The sequence below is a fragment of the Sipha flava genome, unplaced genomic scaffold, assembly GCF_003268045.1.
Source record: "Sipha flava isolate LNK unplaced genomic scaffold, YSA_version1 69_pilon_pilon, whole genome shotgun sequence".
NCBI classification, from domain to species: domain Eukaryota; kingdom Metazoa; phylum Arthropoda; class Insecta; order Hemiptera; family Aphididae; genus Sipha; species Sipha flava.
The window spans coordinates 472,188-488,418 of NW_020273609.1; the positions used below are offsets into that span (position 1 = coordinate 472,188).

General features: G+C 28.6%; 1 pseudogene; it reads right to left on the reverse strand.

Moving 5' to 3' along the window:
- Positions 1 to 4,360: 4,360 nt before the first annotated feature.
- LOC112692052 lies at positions 4,361 to 6,755 on the reverse strand (annotated as a pseudogene).
- Positions 6,756 to 16,231: the final 9,476 nt, after the last annotated feature.

Consider the following 16,231-nt stretch of genomic DNA (forward strand, 5'->3'; position numbering starts at 1 on the left):
AATATACTTTTATAAAATATATGTGCCAATCGGCTATTTAACATTGGGTGAACAGAATAAAAATATATAGAGTTATATTAGTAGTATGATACATTGATATTCAGATTTTAATATAATTTAAATATTTTTAAAATGTTCTACTGCCGTTTATATTTTAAAAGTATATTTTATCTTGATTTCTGGCATTTATTTCGAACACGGCTGTTTAGATTGTAAAATGTTCTATCCTATTTGGTTCAGCCTGTAATACCTTTCGCGTGAAACTTAATTCTTGCCAAGATATGTGTCTACGTTCCATCATTGGTGCTCTCCGCACCACCCCATCACCCGCGTTGGAAATCGAACTATGTGTTCCTCCCTTGGAGGTTCAGGCTTGTAGCTTAGGTAGCAAATTCTTACTTAAAAAGTTGGCTTCCCCTTTTAGTCACGATTCTATTCCCGCGTTATATTTATCCATCTTTCGCGTTTGGCGTTATTCGGCTAAATCAACCCCATTGTTATCCACCATTATCGATTCTCTGTGGTCATTTATTCCTTTCCTTCACTCTTCATCAGCCCGCTTGCCTTTATACGACACATCATTCGATGCTCTTTTGTTAAATGTTTCTTCAATCATCTGTCCATCATTTCTTGGTTTTTCTATTTCTTCTATTAGATCCTTCTCACCTTCTATTGTCAATTCACTATTTAACGATTACATCTTAGCTCATTATCCTAACTCATATCTAGTCTTCACGGACGGATCCGTTGCCAAATTATCCGCAGGCTATTCCTTTTTCATTCCAAGCCTTTCTATCAAATACTCCAATAATGCTCCCTTATCCGCCTCATCTTTTACGACAGAATACCTCGCTATATTGGTAGCTCTGCATACCATTAAAACCTTAAATGCACGTCACTTCGTCATTGTCTCAGATTCCCATTCTTGCCTCATGGCTTTAAATACCTCTCCTCTTGTCTCACACGTTTCCTATCTCATTCTCCAAATTCGCTCTATCCTCCTCTCTCTCCCCTGCCTTGGGTTAACTAACAACTTTTTATGGGTTCCCAATCATACTGGTATTTTAGGCAACGAAATCGCAGACGCTCTTGCAACGTCATGCTACTTCAATGTCCCCTCTCCGATCAAAATTCCCTACTCCGATTTTACACCCAATCTCAAGGCTCACACTTTGAGATTATGGAATCGAAAATGGTCAAATCTACCTTCAACCTTCGCTGTTTCTTATCGCCTTGTCTGTCTCCACATCCTACATTTTCTCTGGTTTCATAATATCCCTATTTCCCGTAAAGTCATCATCTCTTTTTCTCGCCTCCGGTTCGGCCACAACCGCCTCCCGGCCCACTCATTCCATTTATCTCTTAATAATTCTCCCTTTTGTACTCAGCACGTTGATCCTGCTATATGCAATGCTTCGCATCTCCTCTTTAACTGTCTAGACCTTCTCACTAAACGCCAGCTTCTCTCCAATATGTGTTCTTCCTTTAATATTCTATTTACCTTCCCACATATTTTCCAATTTCCTAATGCATTCCTTATTACTTCCATTGTTAACTTCTTCCTCTCAGAAGGCTTTTTACTTTAATTATGTTCATTATTTAACTTTTATTTCCTAGTTGTTTTATGTAGTAATTTTGTATTTTTATTATAATCGCTGAGACAAATATTTTATGCGCCTCTAAATAAAAAAAAAAAAAAAACCTAGTTATATACAATGCATTTTTATTCTTACTCGTAATATTAAAAGTACCGAAGCCAGTTGGCGATTAACAATTAAATTTATTGTTTATAATATCAAGTACATCATGGATAAAATTTATATTAAAAATAATAATAATAACACTAACGTTGAAAAACAAACAAGACAGAGATGCCACTATTTATAGTGAAGTACTCATTATGTTCAAGTATTTTAGCTTCTTTTAGCTGACTCAAATTGTTTTTGATTGTTTAGACGTTTTAAATATTTTTCAAACAGTAAAAAAAAGGGCGTATTACTTCCCTCGAAAAATTATTCATCAAGTCTGATGATTATGGCATCCCGCTAGTCGACCAATTTAAATATAGAGAAAAAAATCCCTAGGTTATTACTAAAGAGCCTTTCATTTTTTATTAATTTCTATTTAGCACTTATCTAACCCAACCGTCTATCTACATCACCCTGTAATATCATGGGGGTCTCATGATTACTTATTTACAGTGAGGAAAATAAGGTTTTACTTTTTATGTATCATGACTGAATCTGTATACATTTTCAATGGCTAAATTAATTGTTCAATATTATATTCCAATTTACGTTAAAATGTAACCATCGATTCCAATTCTCTAACCGATATGATTATTCATTTATAACGAACCGTAGAGAGGATGTCCGTACTAGGGCTGCACGATTATTTTATTTCCATATAATCGATCTGTAGAAAATGATATCGATAATAATCGGTTGTAATCAGTTATTTTTTATACCTAAATTATTATAGATTAATCAGTTAATAAATTATAACCTGTTATAAACGATACTTAAACTATAATTGGTTGTCACTTATGTATAAACCATAATCCATATGAATCGATACATAAATCATAAACAATTATGATTGATAAAATTTTACCAGTGCTGGACTTGAGGTGGAACCCAGGAAGACGGAGTACCTTAAATAATTTTTAGTACATTTTAGTGTCCCTCTACCATTATTACGTTAAAATTATAACGTTTAACTAGTTTTTGAGACGCTTTTGTTTTTAAGTAAACCCTTTCCCTTCCTTAATTTTTTCTTTTTCCATATTTAATTTTGCCAAGTAGAATACAGCATTTTAAAATCAATTAAGAATTATTTTCTGAGAATCAATAAAAAGTAACAACTAATCTGATTATTTGATAATTTCACTTGATGGGAATATGTATCAATTGGAAAAACGAATAAGAAATTCTTAAATTATCCTTATGAAAGATAATAGAAACCAGTTCAATTCAGTATATTTATGGTGACACAAAACTCGTTAATGTTTATATAAATTTTTAATTTATAAGCCATAACACGCTATTAATTCTGTGTTCATAAAATATTTTTCAATTATATAATGTAGAAATAATCTCGATTATAATTAATTTTCGATTATTTTCGATTATAATCAAAGTCAATTAATAATCGACCTTTCCACCTTTTCGATTATATCAATTATTTATAAAATATGGAAAATAAACGATTAATCGATTATATAATATAACCACTCAGCCCTAATCTGTAATATTACAAGACCAAAATGTTTGGATTGCAAAATTAAAATATGCTTAAATTTATGAAACGTAATCTTTATTGAGTCATAATTATACTCGTATTATTCTATCCCTTATTAAAAAATCGATTAGAATGAAAAAGCTGTTTTACACAAATGACGAGGTTTTACCATTTGTTTGTTTTTAGTTAATGCGACTGAATTTACACATCGCTATGTATCTACATTTTATTTTGTCGATTTACTTCGCAGTCTATTTTTTTATTAATATAACACAGTAAGACTTCGATGGAGCTGTGAGCGATTTCTTTGAACTGAATTTACGTCGATTTGGATCGTGAAAACTTGAAAACGTATTCTAAACTAAATACAACTAATTATTAAACATAATTTAGCTGAATAAAAATATTATTATTATTGTTATTATTATTTTTATATTTTAGCGTAATCTTCTGGGTAGCTAAAAAGTTTGTAGAAGTTATATATATTCTATGCGTATACTGTGGACACACAAAATAGTAAAATATTATGAAGTATTGAAAGATTCCTTAATTTTCTAGATAATTTCTACTCGAATTTTCATGAGAAATTTGATTTAATAGGTATAAAGCTGGTGGTATCCCGCTGGCGGTAGATTTTCGCTGATGTTTCAACCGTAATGGTTCAACAGGAATCTTCATCCGGGCTTCATTTATTACGGTTGGCCTTTGAATCGTTAAAACCCGAATGAACAATAATAATATATACAGGCTATCCCGAGCAACACAACTCTGTAGTACACGTTATTATATACGGCATCGGCGATTGCGTTACAGTAACAACGATAAATTTTGAGTCCTATGACGTGCATATCTGCATGATCGGGCTAAACACTATAGGTCATACTCATATATTTTTGGGCTGTACACAAGTTTTTTCCGACTGATTACGTTCATGTTGATGATAACGATTGTGGTAAAATGTGTACTTCTTAAAAATATTTTTTTCTGATTGATGACAAAGTTGAGTAGCAGCTTTTAGTGACCCCCTCAACGAAACAAATATATACATATTATATATATATATATATGAATCGCTAAATGCAGAAAGGACACATGTCCAAGTTTTACATTTTTTCAGGAAACACAAAAAACTTAATATATTTGAAAAAAATTGAATTACAAATTGTATGTTATAGAATAATATAGTTAAAGACATGGTATACATATTTCTACAATCACTTAAAGAAATATAATCTAACTGTAGGTATCTGAAGGACTTTAAGGTTGTGGACATGTGCCGTTTATGCTTCAAATTACCATTTATATTTCGAAAATAACCGTTTTCTTATAAGTAGCTTTAATATGCATAAAAGTTAAATTGACATGATTAAATAATATACAGTAGATTATATACTAATATTGAGTCAAAAATATTTGATATATTTTTAATAATTAGAAATTTAATTATATAAATATCTTATGTTCTATTTTGCCTTGCTTGAGGTTAGTAACAGTCTTAGTTTGTAACGAAAATATATAATTCCAAAATGATTGCAATGCTGGCTCCGGAATATATTTCGCTAGTTGCTTCAAATCTTTCATTTTGCTTTCAAGAATTGGTAAGCTTGAAGTATAAACTAGTGTTTTTGGGAGTTGTATGGGCATTGCATTGTTTTTTCTCAATTTGAAATGGTTTGATATTATTCCGTCAATAAATTCACTTGCCTCAATTATTCCACATTTTTCCGATACACATTCAAAATAATGGTACTTAGAAATTAAAAATTTTTCTATTGTACGACGTTGTTTCAATGTTTTATTACGGCTTAAACATTCTAATGCGTTAGTATTTTTATTATAAGATTGTGGAAACCACATTTGATAGTCATAAATCATACTTTTATCAACTAGAAACACTGAAAATTTTTCTGGGTTTCTTGATGATTTTAAAATAAGTTCTATACAGTCTTCTAAAGTGTATAGACGATCCACTCTGTTCAGTTGTTTTTTTATCAATGCAAAGTCACGATCACACGGCAAAAACGAGTATCCTCTTTGTGGAAAAAACACCTGAACTTTTTTTAATTTTTTAATTTCAACTAGAGCCATAATCATTCTGAGTAATGCATGGTTTTTGTTTTGCCCAGCACAATTGTCACAAAACAAATGCAATTCCTCAACATTATCATCAGCAAAATTATTAATATAGTGAACCAAAAAAGAGCATACATCATTTGGCGTTTTTCTTGCTGTTGCCTCATGATAAACATAACAAAATAAATTATTCGTATTTAAATTATGAATACCAAAAGTATTGACAGATAATTGACGATAATAATATACTTCCTGCACCGGTATTTTAGGTAAGTCAACTACAGCCATAAAATCAAAGCAAAGACCTAACACTTTTTTATTCTGTTGAGAAATCTCTATTGTTTTTTTAATATTATTATAAAACTTTTTGCTTCTACGTTTATGAACTAGTAATTCCGCAGCACCAACTCTTTTTGCAACATCATTTAAATCTTTACTCATTATTTTTGTATTTAATTCTTCGCATTTTGAACAAGCATCTTTGACTGGAGCACCAAAGCTTAATGAAAAATTATTCTTAAAATACTCCCAATAATATTGATATTTTATTTTCCCTTCTAATTCTGGATACTTTTCTAAAAACATTGTGTGCATAGTTTTAACATTTAATTTAGGGTTCAAATAATTTTTCAATCGTGTTGTGTAATGAGTATCTTTAGTTGGAAAACTCAGTATATGTTCATGTATTTTTTGACAATACTCATATGGCATAGTATTAGCACTAATATTTTTGCTTCTCATATCAACTGGGGTAATAATATTTTCTAACAAATCGACCAGCCGTCTAATTTTTTTAATAGAAATATTATAAACGTTAATGAAAGCTTTCTTACATACTTGAATACGCTGTCCATCTACTATTAAAAAATACTGAACACTTTTGGATTTCGGTTTTTCTTTTCCTTCTTCTGTTTCTATTCGTTTTCGTTTTCTTGTAATTTCTTTTATTTCTATTGTTCGTTGAAGATGAAGGTCTTGTTCATTTTTAGAATGCATTTCATAAAACATTTTCATAGTATTTTCAAGTTTTTCTTGTTGAATGTCTTTGAGACATTTTTTTGAACAACTTTAAATCGAAAATATTATTGTAAAAATATAAAAGCTACTACTTATTAATAACGAATAAAACAAACTAAATATTATATAATTACCATTCTTTAAGTATTGATGAAGGATCATTCTTTGTAGCAACTATTTTTCCAATCCAGTTTGTATGTTTTTTCCCTTCGATTTTTGCTTGCTTAATAATATTTCTTTTATATTTATCACTGTTAGAAACACCTTTTTTTCTTTTGAGAGGACTAATACATTCGTCGCCTGAACTCATATTTTAAAGTTATACACGTTATGATCGTACAAGATCGTACCAGTACAATATTTATTTTATTCACTGATAATCATTTTATTTTATAATTAGGTAAAGCAACGTTTTCCCATTATAATCTTTATTTACTGATAAACAATTATAAAAAATTAAATTTATAAATAGAACAATATTTCATGTCATACAATAAAGTAATTTCACGAAGTTTAGGCCTGATAATATTACTAAAGTATAATTTTGATGCAAAAAGGTTACATGTCCAGGACATGTGCCTTTTCTGCTATTAACGAAATTTTAAATTATTTTTAACGGGGATCTATTTAATAGGATATGTGCCTTGTCTGCACAAAACCATGTATTTATCAATATTAAATTGGATTATGCAATAAAGTGATTTTTGTAAAATATTGGACATGTGCCCTTTCTGCATTTAGCGATTCATATATCTCATTCAACGTTTGTCTTGCAGCGGTAAAAATATTAAGTAACGTGTTACGATTTTTTTTAAACATTTCGTTAATTTTGAAATATAATAAAACAATTAACAGTTATCATCTAATTGATTTTTATAAATAAAAAGAAATAAATAAAAATTGAGTAATCCACAAATTTACATGGGAGTAGTTTTCCTACTGGAAATCATTTTTTCTCGGGATATTAATGACGGGCTTCAAAAGTTCCACACGCGGTATTGGAAATTGTTTGCAGTTTTTACATTGTACATTTTGATTCATTTTTAAAGAAAAATCACATGTATTCCGTGGAGATAATCGAGTGACTAGAGATTATTAACACGAGCGTTTTAAATTAAATAACTATCGAATGCTTTTCGACAATAATAATGACAGACGCAGAACCCACATAATCAATTGGCCTATTCGTAGGCTTGTGCTGACATGTATTTTAGGAGTCGTCTGCAATATTTTTGGACCCCATCTTAAATGTTATATACAAAATGTGTAAGTATATATAATATATTTTAATGTATAAACAAATCAAATGAACATAATTTTTATTTTTATTTAATATTGTGGTCGCGATGAATATGTTTTCCTTGTACCTCGTACATTTTTCTCAGACAGCTTCGATTATTATTACTTTTGTACTCTTGTACAAGTACCTACTTTTGTAGTAAATTATAGCTGTTGTATTATCATGAGAAGTTTTTTTTTCACGAACATTTAGAACATTTCATTTTATTTTTTTCTGTTAGATAATTTTAGCAATATCAGTTAAAATACGGGCCCCTTACTCTTAGACTTAAACTATAGTGCCCCATTTACGACATTTCGGGAGGTATCTCATACATATTCGGCAACCCCTGGGTGCGGTCTATGGGCCTACTAGGATTGCCACTTTCTCAAAACCGCGTTATCGGAACGGAAACGACGACTTTTGGCCTTAATCTCGCAAATACTTATTGTTTTATAGCTCGCAACGAATTTTTTATCTCGGACATCGTCAGTAACGATTAGCACATTTCACTACAATTCAATACGAACAGTTTCTTCGTTTTCGAAACGATCAGGGTCCTACGAAAAATTTCAGAAAATAAGCACATCAATATTATCTGATACATCCTGGATGTTCGAACAATTATGAAACACGATGTGATTACATTTTTCTTCATCGATAAACATTAGTCATTATTAATTATTACACTTTCAAATGAAGTTCGTTTTTCTTGAACCGATAGTGATTCGACGGTCGATCTCATCTGAATCCAAATGCTATTCTACATTATGGACTGAACGCGAACGAACGCGACAAATTTGCCGTTTGTTCACCATCGTTCTGAATACTATTGTTTGTGTCCAAATTGAACAGCGAATTCGCTGTTAGTTAGCATTCGGTTGCATTCGGTTACAGTTTAGTTTACTTGTATTTACTTTTTTTCTAAGTGTGTTTCAATTTTTATTAATTATTTTAATATAAGTATGTCTAGCAATGAAGAAGATGATGTTTTATTAGCAGCTGCTAGTATTATTGTAATGAAATATAAAATGGAAAAAACAAAAAAAAAAGCACGTCGTTTATGGATGAAAAGGTTCAAACGAAACCGTATTAACTATAGTGGGAGCCATATATTAAGAGAACTAGCAATATATGTTATTGAAAGTTGGTCTTTCACGGTACATTTTGATTAATTTTAGTGACATTTCTACTGTCCACTCCATGTTATATATGTTAGAAATAATTTTATAAATATTTAAAGTATACAGAACACTTAATAAATTAAATTTGAAACAAAAATCAAGTACGATGAATAATATACTATTCACGCAGAATGCATACGAACGCCGATTTACGTCTAAATTGACAACGAATTCGTTTATTTGACTGCTGTCCTATCGATCATATGCGAAGGCGAACGAACGAATTCATAGCAAATTTTTCGAGTTCGTTATCACATCCAAATATAAAAATTTGTTTCTATTTTTATCTCCGAATTCGCGCTCGTTCGCGTTAGGCCCATAGTGTGGACGCGCCTTAAACCAAGTGCAGTCGTACGATCAGTACGCGCACGAGCGTGACCGTTAACAACGAGAATAATAACAATAATTTGTTTGGAAAAAATACACACACATACATACACCCACAAACACATCGCTCTTGGGGTAGATGTGGGATTCGGCGTCCATAGAGACCGTTCCGGAGGATTTTTAAAACCATCTTGCTTCCGGGTGATATTAGGAAACGCAAACTATGTGGCGATACACTCGGCGGCGGTGAAGAAGTGATGGACGTGGGGGCTAAGGATTACTACACCCTCGTGTACTGTTACCGAGGCACCACGCGACGGTTTCATTTGTTGCCGTAAATATCTCATTCGGTTGAATTTTTTTTCCACGTTCATTTCGTTTTGCTCGACATGGCATACGACTGCACACGCATGTGTGACTCAACATGATATTTATAGATCCGAAAACCGTACACAACCAGACACCACCGGTTTCCGATTATGATTCTCGAAGTGCCACATTAAGAATTCGCAAAATTTTTACGGACCATTACGATTCAAAGTAGGTACACGTTTAACGTTATACTATTAATATTATGTTTTTGTTGTAACGATGCGAATCGGCCAAAACCATATTCCGTTCACCGATACTAAAAATAAATAAAATATAACGTAACTCGTGTTTTTGTAAGCCTGAAACTTGTGCAAATGTAATTATATTTAATTGAAACACGAAACCAGAAAAACAAAAATAAATTTTAAACGATTTCTAAGTGGGAAAATTCTCGGTTTTCCTTCGCTTTGTTCGGGGATCGGTTAAAATTCATCCAACTTTGATAACTTCTGGTAAATACTGTCGATCGATAACCGATAAATACAACTCTTACTGTAATATAATATTAATCTAATTCGTCAAAACAAATTTTATAATAATTAAAAAAAAAATAAAAAATATATATTATTTAGTTTAATTTATTGAACCCAATCTATAACTGTCTTAAAATTAAATTAAAATTAAATGCTTTTAACCGTTCAAACCGTCATGGGTGATAGACGGAAATAGTGATTTCACATAATTTCAAGTCTTGCTATGCAATAATAATTTTATTTCTAATATCTTACTAGATAAACTGTAAATTGGTTCAAACCTTAATTATATTTATTTAGTTTCATAATATTTCCACTTAACACTTTTTACATAGTCAGATAATATTGTTTTCGATCGGTACATACCATTTTGTAATAACCCAGAGAAGTAAAATATCAATAAAAAACAAGGGCGTATTTGAGTTTAGGCCATGGGGGGAGGGGTGAAACTAATTTTTCTTCAAAACAAACTTAAAAATAATTTATAGTCCATTACAGGGATGTAACCAAGGGAGGGTTTGAGTCCGGACGCCCCCATTGAAATTCCTACAAACTCAATGGTTTTAATAGTAGATAGTACATAGTATATTTTAATTTCCCATTATCTTCAATATAAAAAGTTTATAGATTATATAATATACCTATAATGTATAAACCATGTTTAATTTATACGGATTTTTTAATATTATTTATAATTGTTAATTAAATAATGTATTTTTTTTTATAACATATCACTACCAAATAAAAATTGATTTCAAATTATAGTACCTACCTATTATAGTAAACCTTTGTGAAGAATATGTATGATACGTGTATAACTATTGTGACTATTACTATAATTATTAACAATAATTTATTGGTATTGAATTAAACTATAATTATAATTAGAGAACAGATAAAATAATAAGGTTGGACCCCCTAAAAAATTCCTGGATACGCCCCTGGTTCTTTACTTACAACTCATGTCCCTGTTGTTCATTCGAGTGAATAAATAAATATACAAGTACCAAATTGAATTAAATATTAATTTAATAAATATATTTAAAACCTACTACATATAAAATAAGTATTAATAGTTAGGTTATTAAAGTAGTTCTTATATTAAAATTGTACCTTCAGTCTGAATCCTGTATAAAAAAAAAAAACAACAAATAATCATAGTAGTAATAGTAACTACTAATTATTTTCTAAAAACTTTAAAAAACAATTAAGAGTGGTAACTTAATTTAAGAAATATCTAAGTAAAAAACTTGAGGTTGGTAAGTAATCAAATAACAAATTCCAAATTTCCAATTTTTCATTTTGGCAAATTTGTTGATTGTTTCATCAGTGGATACAATAATATTTTTATGCACATGTAGTAAAGTCAAACCTGTTAGTCTATGCTGGCCTATTCTAGATTTTAATCATATTTTTAATTTACAAAAATATATGTTTAACCAATATTTGCTAGTTAAAGAATATAGAAACAAATATTATCAGTTATTATGATTATTATTTGGGTAAGGGGCTTCTAGCTCTATAAAATACACAAATATGCATGCATTTATGTACAAAAAAAAATGACTAAATACCTATGCACAACAAAAAGTACCAGATATTATGTTGTAAAAATAAAATAGGCGAGTAAAATTATAAAGGACTTATATAGCTCAAATAAATACAAAAATATACTCGTACGATATGCATAAATGCACCAAAAAATCACTAACTAGTAAATATATGGTAAAAAAAATTTTACTTTAAGTATCTTTATATTATCTGATAAATAACTCAGTTATGGTTGTAAATGTCTACATCTGTAGCAATATCCGTGGATATTATCACTGTTTGTTTCACAACCAAAAATTATATGATATAAGAAAATTAACAGAAATTGATACCCGTGACCAAATTGATATATTATTGAATTAATTATCATATTACAATGATAGACTAGTAATTTATATTCCTAATTATTTATACATTATATTTTTTAAATAAATCAATGTATTTTATTCAAACAAAATACGAGCCATGGGGGGGGGGGCGAATGCCCCCTTCGCCCCCCTCAAATACGCTCTTGATAAACACCGACATTAAAAATTAAACATTCTCAGAGTAATACTTGAAAATATCCAAAAAATTGATTGAACAATTTTTTACGCGATAAAATGTTGACTTTTTTAGGAAGAAAAATGTAAATTAAAATAATCATAATGGGTAAAAACTGTATGAGGAGTTTTAAAAATAATCCTCTGAACCTCGAAAACTGTAATATATTCTACATTCAATCAATTGATTTATCTGTCCAAGTGTTAACTTATAGTCAAATCTACAACAATAAATGGTTTATATATTTATTAATTGGACCAAGTATTTTTTCTAAGATTTATTTTATTTCCATTTTATCGAATCTGTAGTTTATGTATTTTCGGATTTCTTTGAAATAAAATAAGGAACCGTTCCAAAACTAAACAATTTTTTTTTCTCCAATCTTATACTAAAACTTTAAAGCCCATTAGTTAATCATAAATACATTTAAGTATAAATAATAAAATATTGTTTACTTTCTTAATGGTTTGTTAACATTTTTATTGATTTTTTTTATTTTATGTTCAAACTAAATTGAAGTAGGTATATTTTAAATATTATATAAATTAAGTAAATTAACAATATTTACTTAAACTAATAAGATATTTTTACACATTTATATTTTATTTTTTATTTCTTGTGTGTGTAATTAAGGTGAACAAGAAAATTTTAAATTAGATTGAAACAATTTTTTTTGTATGTTTTCATTCATAAAACGTACAATTATTTTAAGCCAAAATAAAAAAAAAATGAAGTAAATTTTACAATATTTTCATCAGTTTTTAGTTTTATTACATTAGGTCATATCAAATGATTTTCATAACACATATAGACAACCAAATTAATCCAAATATATTGTTGGTTATTGGACGTTTTTAATAGGGTTTGATACAACAAAAAGGTATTAAAATTAATTACAAAAGGGTTGGTAGTAAAATTTTGTAAAAGTTAAATGAAAATATTAAATTGTGTAGTTAAGTACTTGATTTCATTCTAGTTAAATTACTTTGCAGCACACTTTTAATATCTCATATCGTAATCGTATTACGTTTGCATTAAAAAATAAAAGAAAAAATAGTTTGAAAATATTTGTATGCTACGTCGATATATACCTTTTTTTCACAGGGGAATTCAAAATAAAAATACTTTTTCTAATAATCAAATAAATGTTAAAACAAAATTGTAATTCATGTTAGCCTACTGAGGTCTTATCAGTTTTGTATTTTATTACGTTTTATATACGTGACTAGCGTCATTTTAATTTTGTTTTAACATTTATTTAACATTTTGTAAGTGTTATGCAAACGATTTGTGAAAAACTATAAAAATTTGTTTGATTTTACATAAACCACTGTAATTTTTTTTTTTTCATTTAATATAAACAGAAAAGTAACTGGACTGGGAAAGTAAATGTTTTTGGTAAATGTTATTATGAACTAATCTACTTGTATATTTCAATACATTATTATCATCTGTATTTATTATTTATGTTTAACTATTTGTAGTTCCAGAAAATGAAATAGAAAATATACTAGATGTACTTAAACATAATGCAAGTTACAGTTCATATCCAGAATTAGACTCGCATTGGAAAGCAACAATAAACAGTCGTTTAAATAGTATTAAATGTTCTACGTCAACTAATGAAGTGTTAAAAATTGGAAACATTACTTAATTGTGCGTGAAAAGTCAACGTTTATGTTTTTTATCAAACACCGTTTCAACGTACATACATTATAGTATCAACATATGACTTAATTTTCTGTTTTTAAACATAAGGATAACTACTGGAATAGAAAGTTTATGTTAAATTTATTTCTTTAAAATTATTTTCCATAATTGTACGTTGACAATTATTATTAATTTATTTTAGATCAGTTGTGACCCTTCGAGTGGACACATGTAACCAGTCAACCCAAGTGCAGCAATATACATATAACGAAAAACAAACCAGTCGACACGAACAATAGAACTGTTTTTTTCGAAGTAAAGGTACTCATAGAATTATTTTTGTCGTGCAGAAAAATATAGTGCGTGCATGTCAAGTACAGTCTTATTGCAGTATACCGTAATTTTACCATAAATGTTCAACATGATATTCATGTGAGTATTATTTATTATAAAGGATAAGCACGTATGATAAGTAATAAAAATCGATAGTCATAAAAATAAAATTATTATAAGTTTCGTACGCATTGAATTCAACGGTTTCATTTTAAAAATTAATTACAACTGATACTATGAATATTTTGAATATATTAAGGGTTTTAAATATTTTTAAATGGATTTAAGCTTCTTGGAAATATTATTCCAATGTCGGCCTATGGGAAAAAATATTTTGTTTTAAGTATACAATACAATTATTAATGTACTGAATAATATTAAAAACATTTCATCTCCAACTTAATGAAAGAACAAATTAGCGGATTTAAATCAATTCAAACGAAGAAAAAGTAACTCAAAATAATTATTAAAAAAATAATTTTTCATCACTAATGTATAATTATTGAAGGTAGTACAATTAAAAAAAAAACTCTTTATAGAATAATAGTGGTGTTAGGTAAATTCAATCATGATATAGTTATTATTACATAAATTCAGTCGTATCGTAAAGTTGTTTGTTTCTCATAAATTTCATAAAATAAATTCTATAAAGTAAAAATAATATTTTATGTGTATAAAACTTTTTGAAAAAATTATAATTGTATTATATTTTATAGGATACGCTTTTTAATTCAAAGTACAGACAACAAATAACATACAAAAGTATTTTATATCTTCTCGATATAAGATTCAAAATTTCAAAATGTACAGTTTATTTGTATAAAATATAGTTACCTCCTACTACTAATAATAATTATTTCTTTGATGAAACGAATTCTGCTTATACATTATTGAATAGAATAAGCGTGATTTCCACGAAGTTGTCAAAATGTTAATGGCTTTTTTTTAACACAAATTTGTAATCTTGTCATTTAAATATCCACGTCAAAGCGTATTGACAAAAGTTTAAGCGTATGTTTATAACTCATATTTATTAGTGAAATGTTCAAAACATTATTATTTTTAAATTAAAATACAACCACCTAACTGGTTAAAAAAAGAAAAAAACACAGTAACTTTTAGTGAATTTTAATTTTATCATTTCTAGATTTGTTTAACGATAACGCCGAACAATTAAAATAAACTATCATGGAATATTTCGCGATTTTATAATTATTTTTTACAGAATGATTTTCAGACAAAATTGATCGAAAATGGGTCAGCTTGTTTTACAGTTTTCCTCGAATATCACATAAATCCTCTGAAACCCGTCCATCGATTTTCACGACACTTAAAGATCAATTTTCATAACCAAAAATATGTGATCATGCATGTGTCCAATTTTATCATACATGAAATTGTTACTCAAAATCTGAAATATCAAATTAAATTATCGAAATGATATCACAAGGAAAAAAACTATATTTCTCTAAGATTAAAAGCACTTAGGCTTGGAAATTATTTTTATTTTTATTTTTTTAGTATCGCAGTTTTTTAAATGAAAATTTGATTAAAAACTATTATCACGAACATGTTCAATAGGACCTATTATATTTTTTTAAGGATAAAATAAAAAAAAAATATTTTATTTATCATCGTTTACATGTCCAACTACATAATATTTTCATAAAATATTATAATATTCCGAACAATTTTTTTGGTCGACAATATTATTTAAATTGGAACATTAAAACATTAATTTGATTGTCATCATATATAATATATTCTCGTGGGTTAACATAATTATAAGTGGAATTTCATTCGATGTGCATATGAAACAGTGAATCTGATAAAAGGAATAAATAATGTCAATGTGATTACTGCACGACGAGATGCGTGCATAAATAAAAAAATGTGCTTCCACTGGTATACACACGAGGCGAATGCGTTTTTATTCCAAAAAGGCAAACTTTAAATATAATGAATATGGGACTAATTCATAAGCCTGTAAATTGGTGACGGCTATGCTCGATGTCATTAGTTATTTATTTAATATTTCGTAATTTTAATGCTTGCTGGACGATCTAAATCTAAAAATACATTTTACACACATTATAAGCGTACCTACTATAATTTATTAAACCGTGATCGTAGTTCAAAATATAATGAAAGGTTTTAATTTATTATTTTGTTATGATAAAAAAGGATGA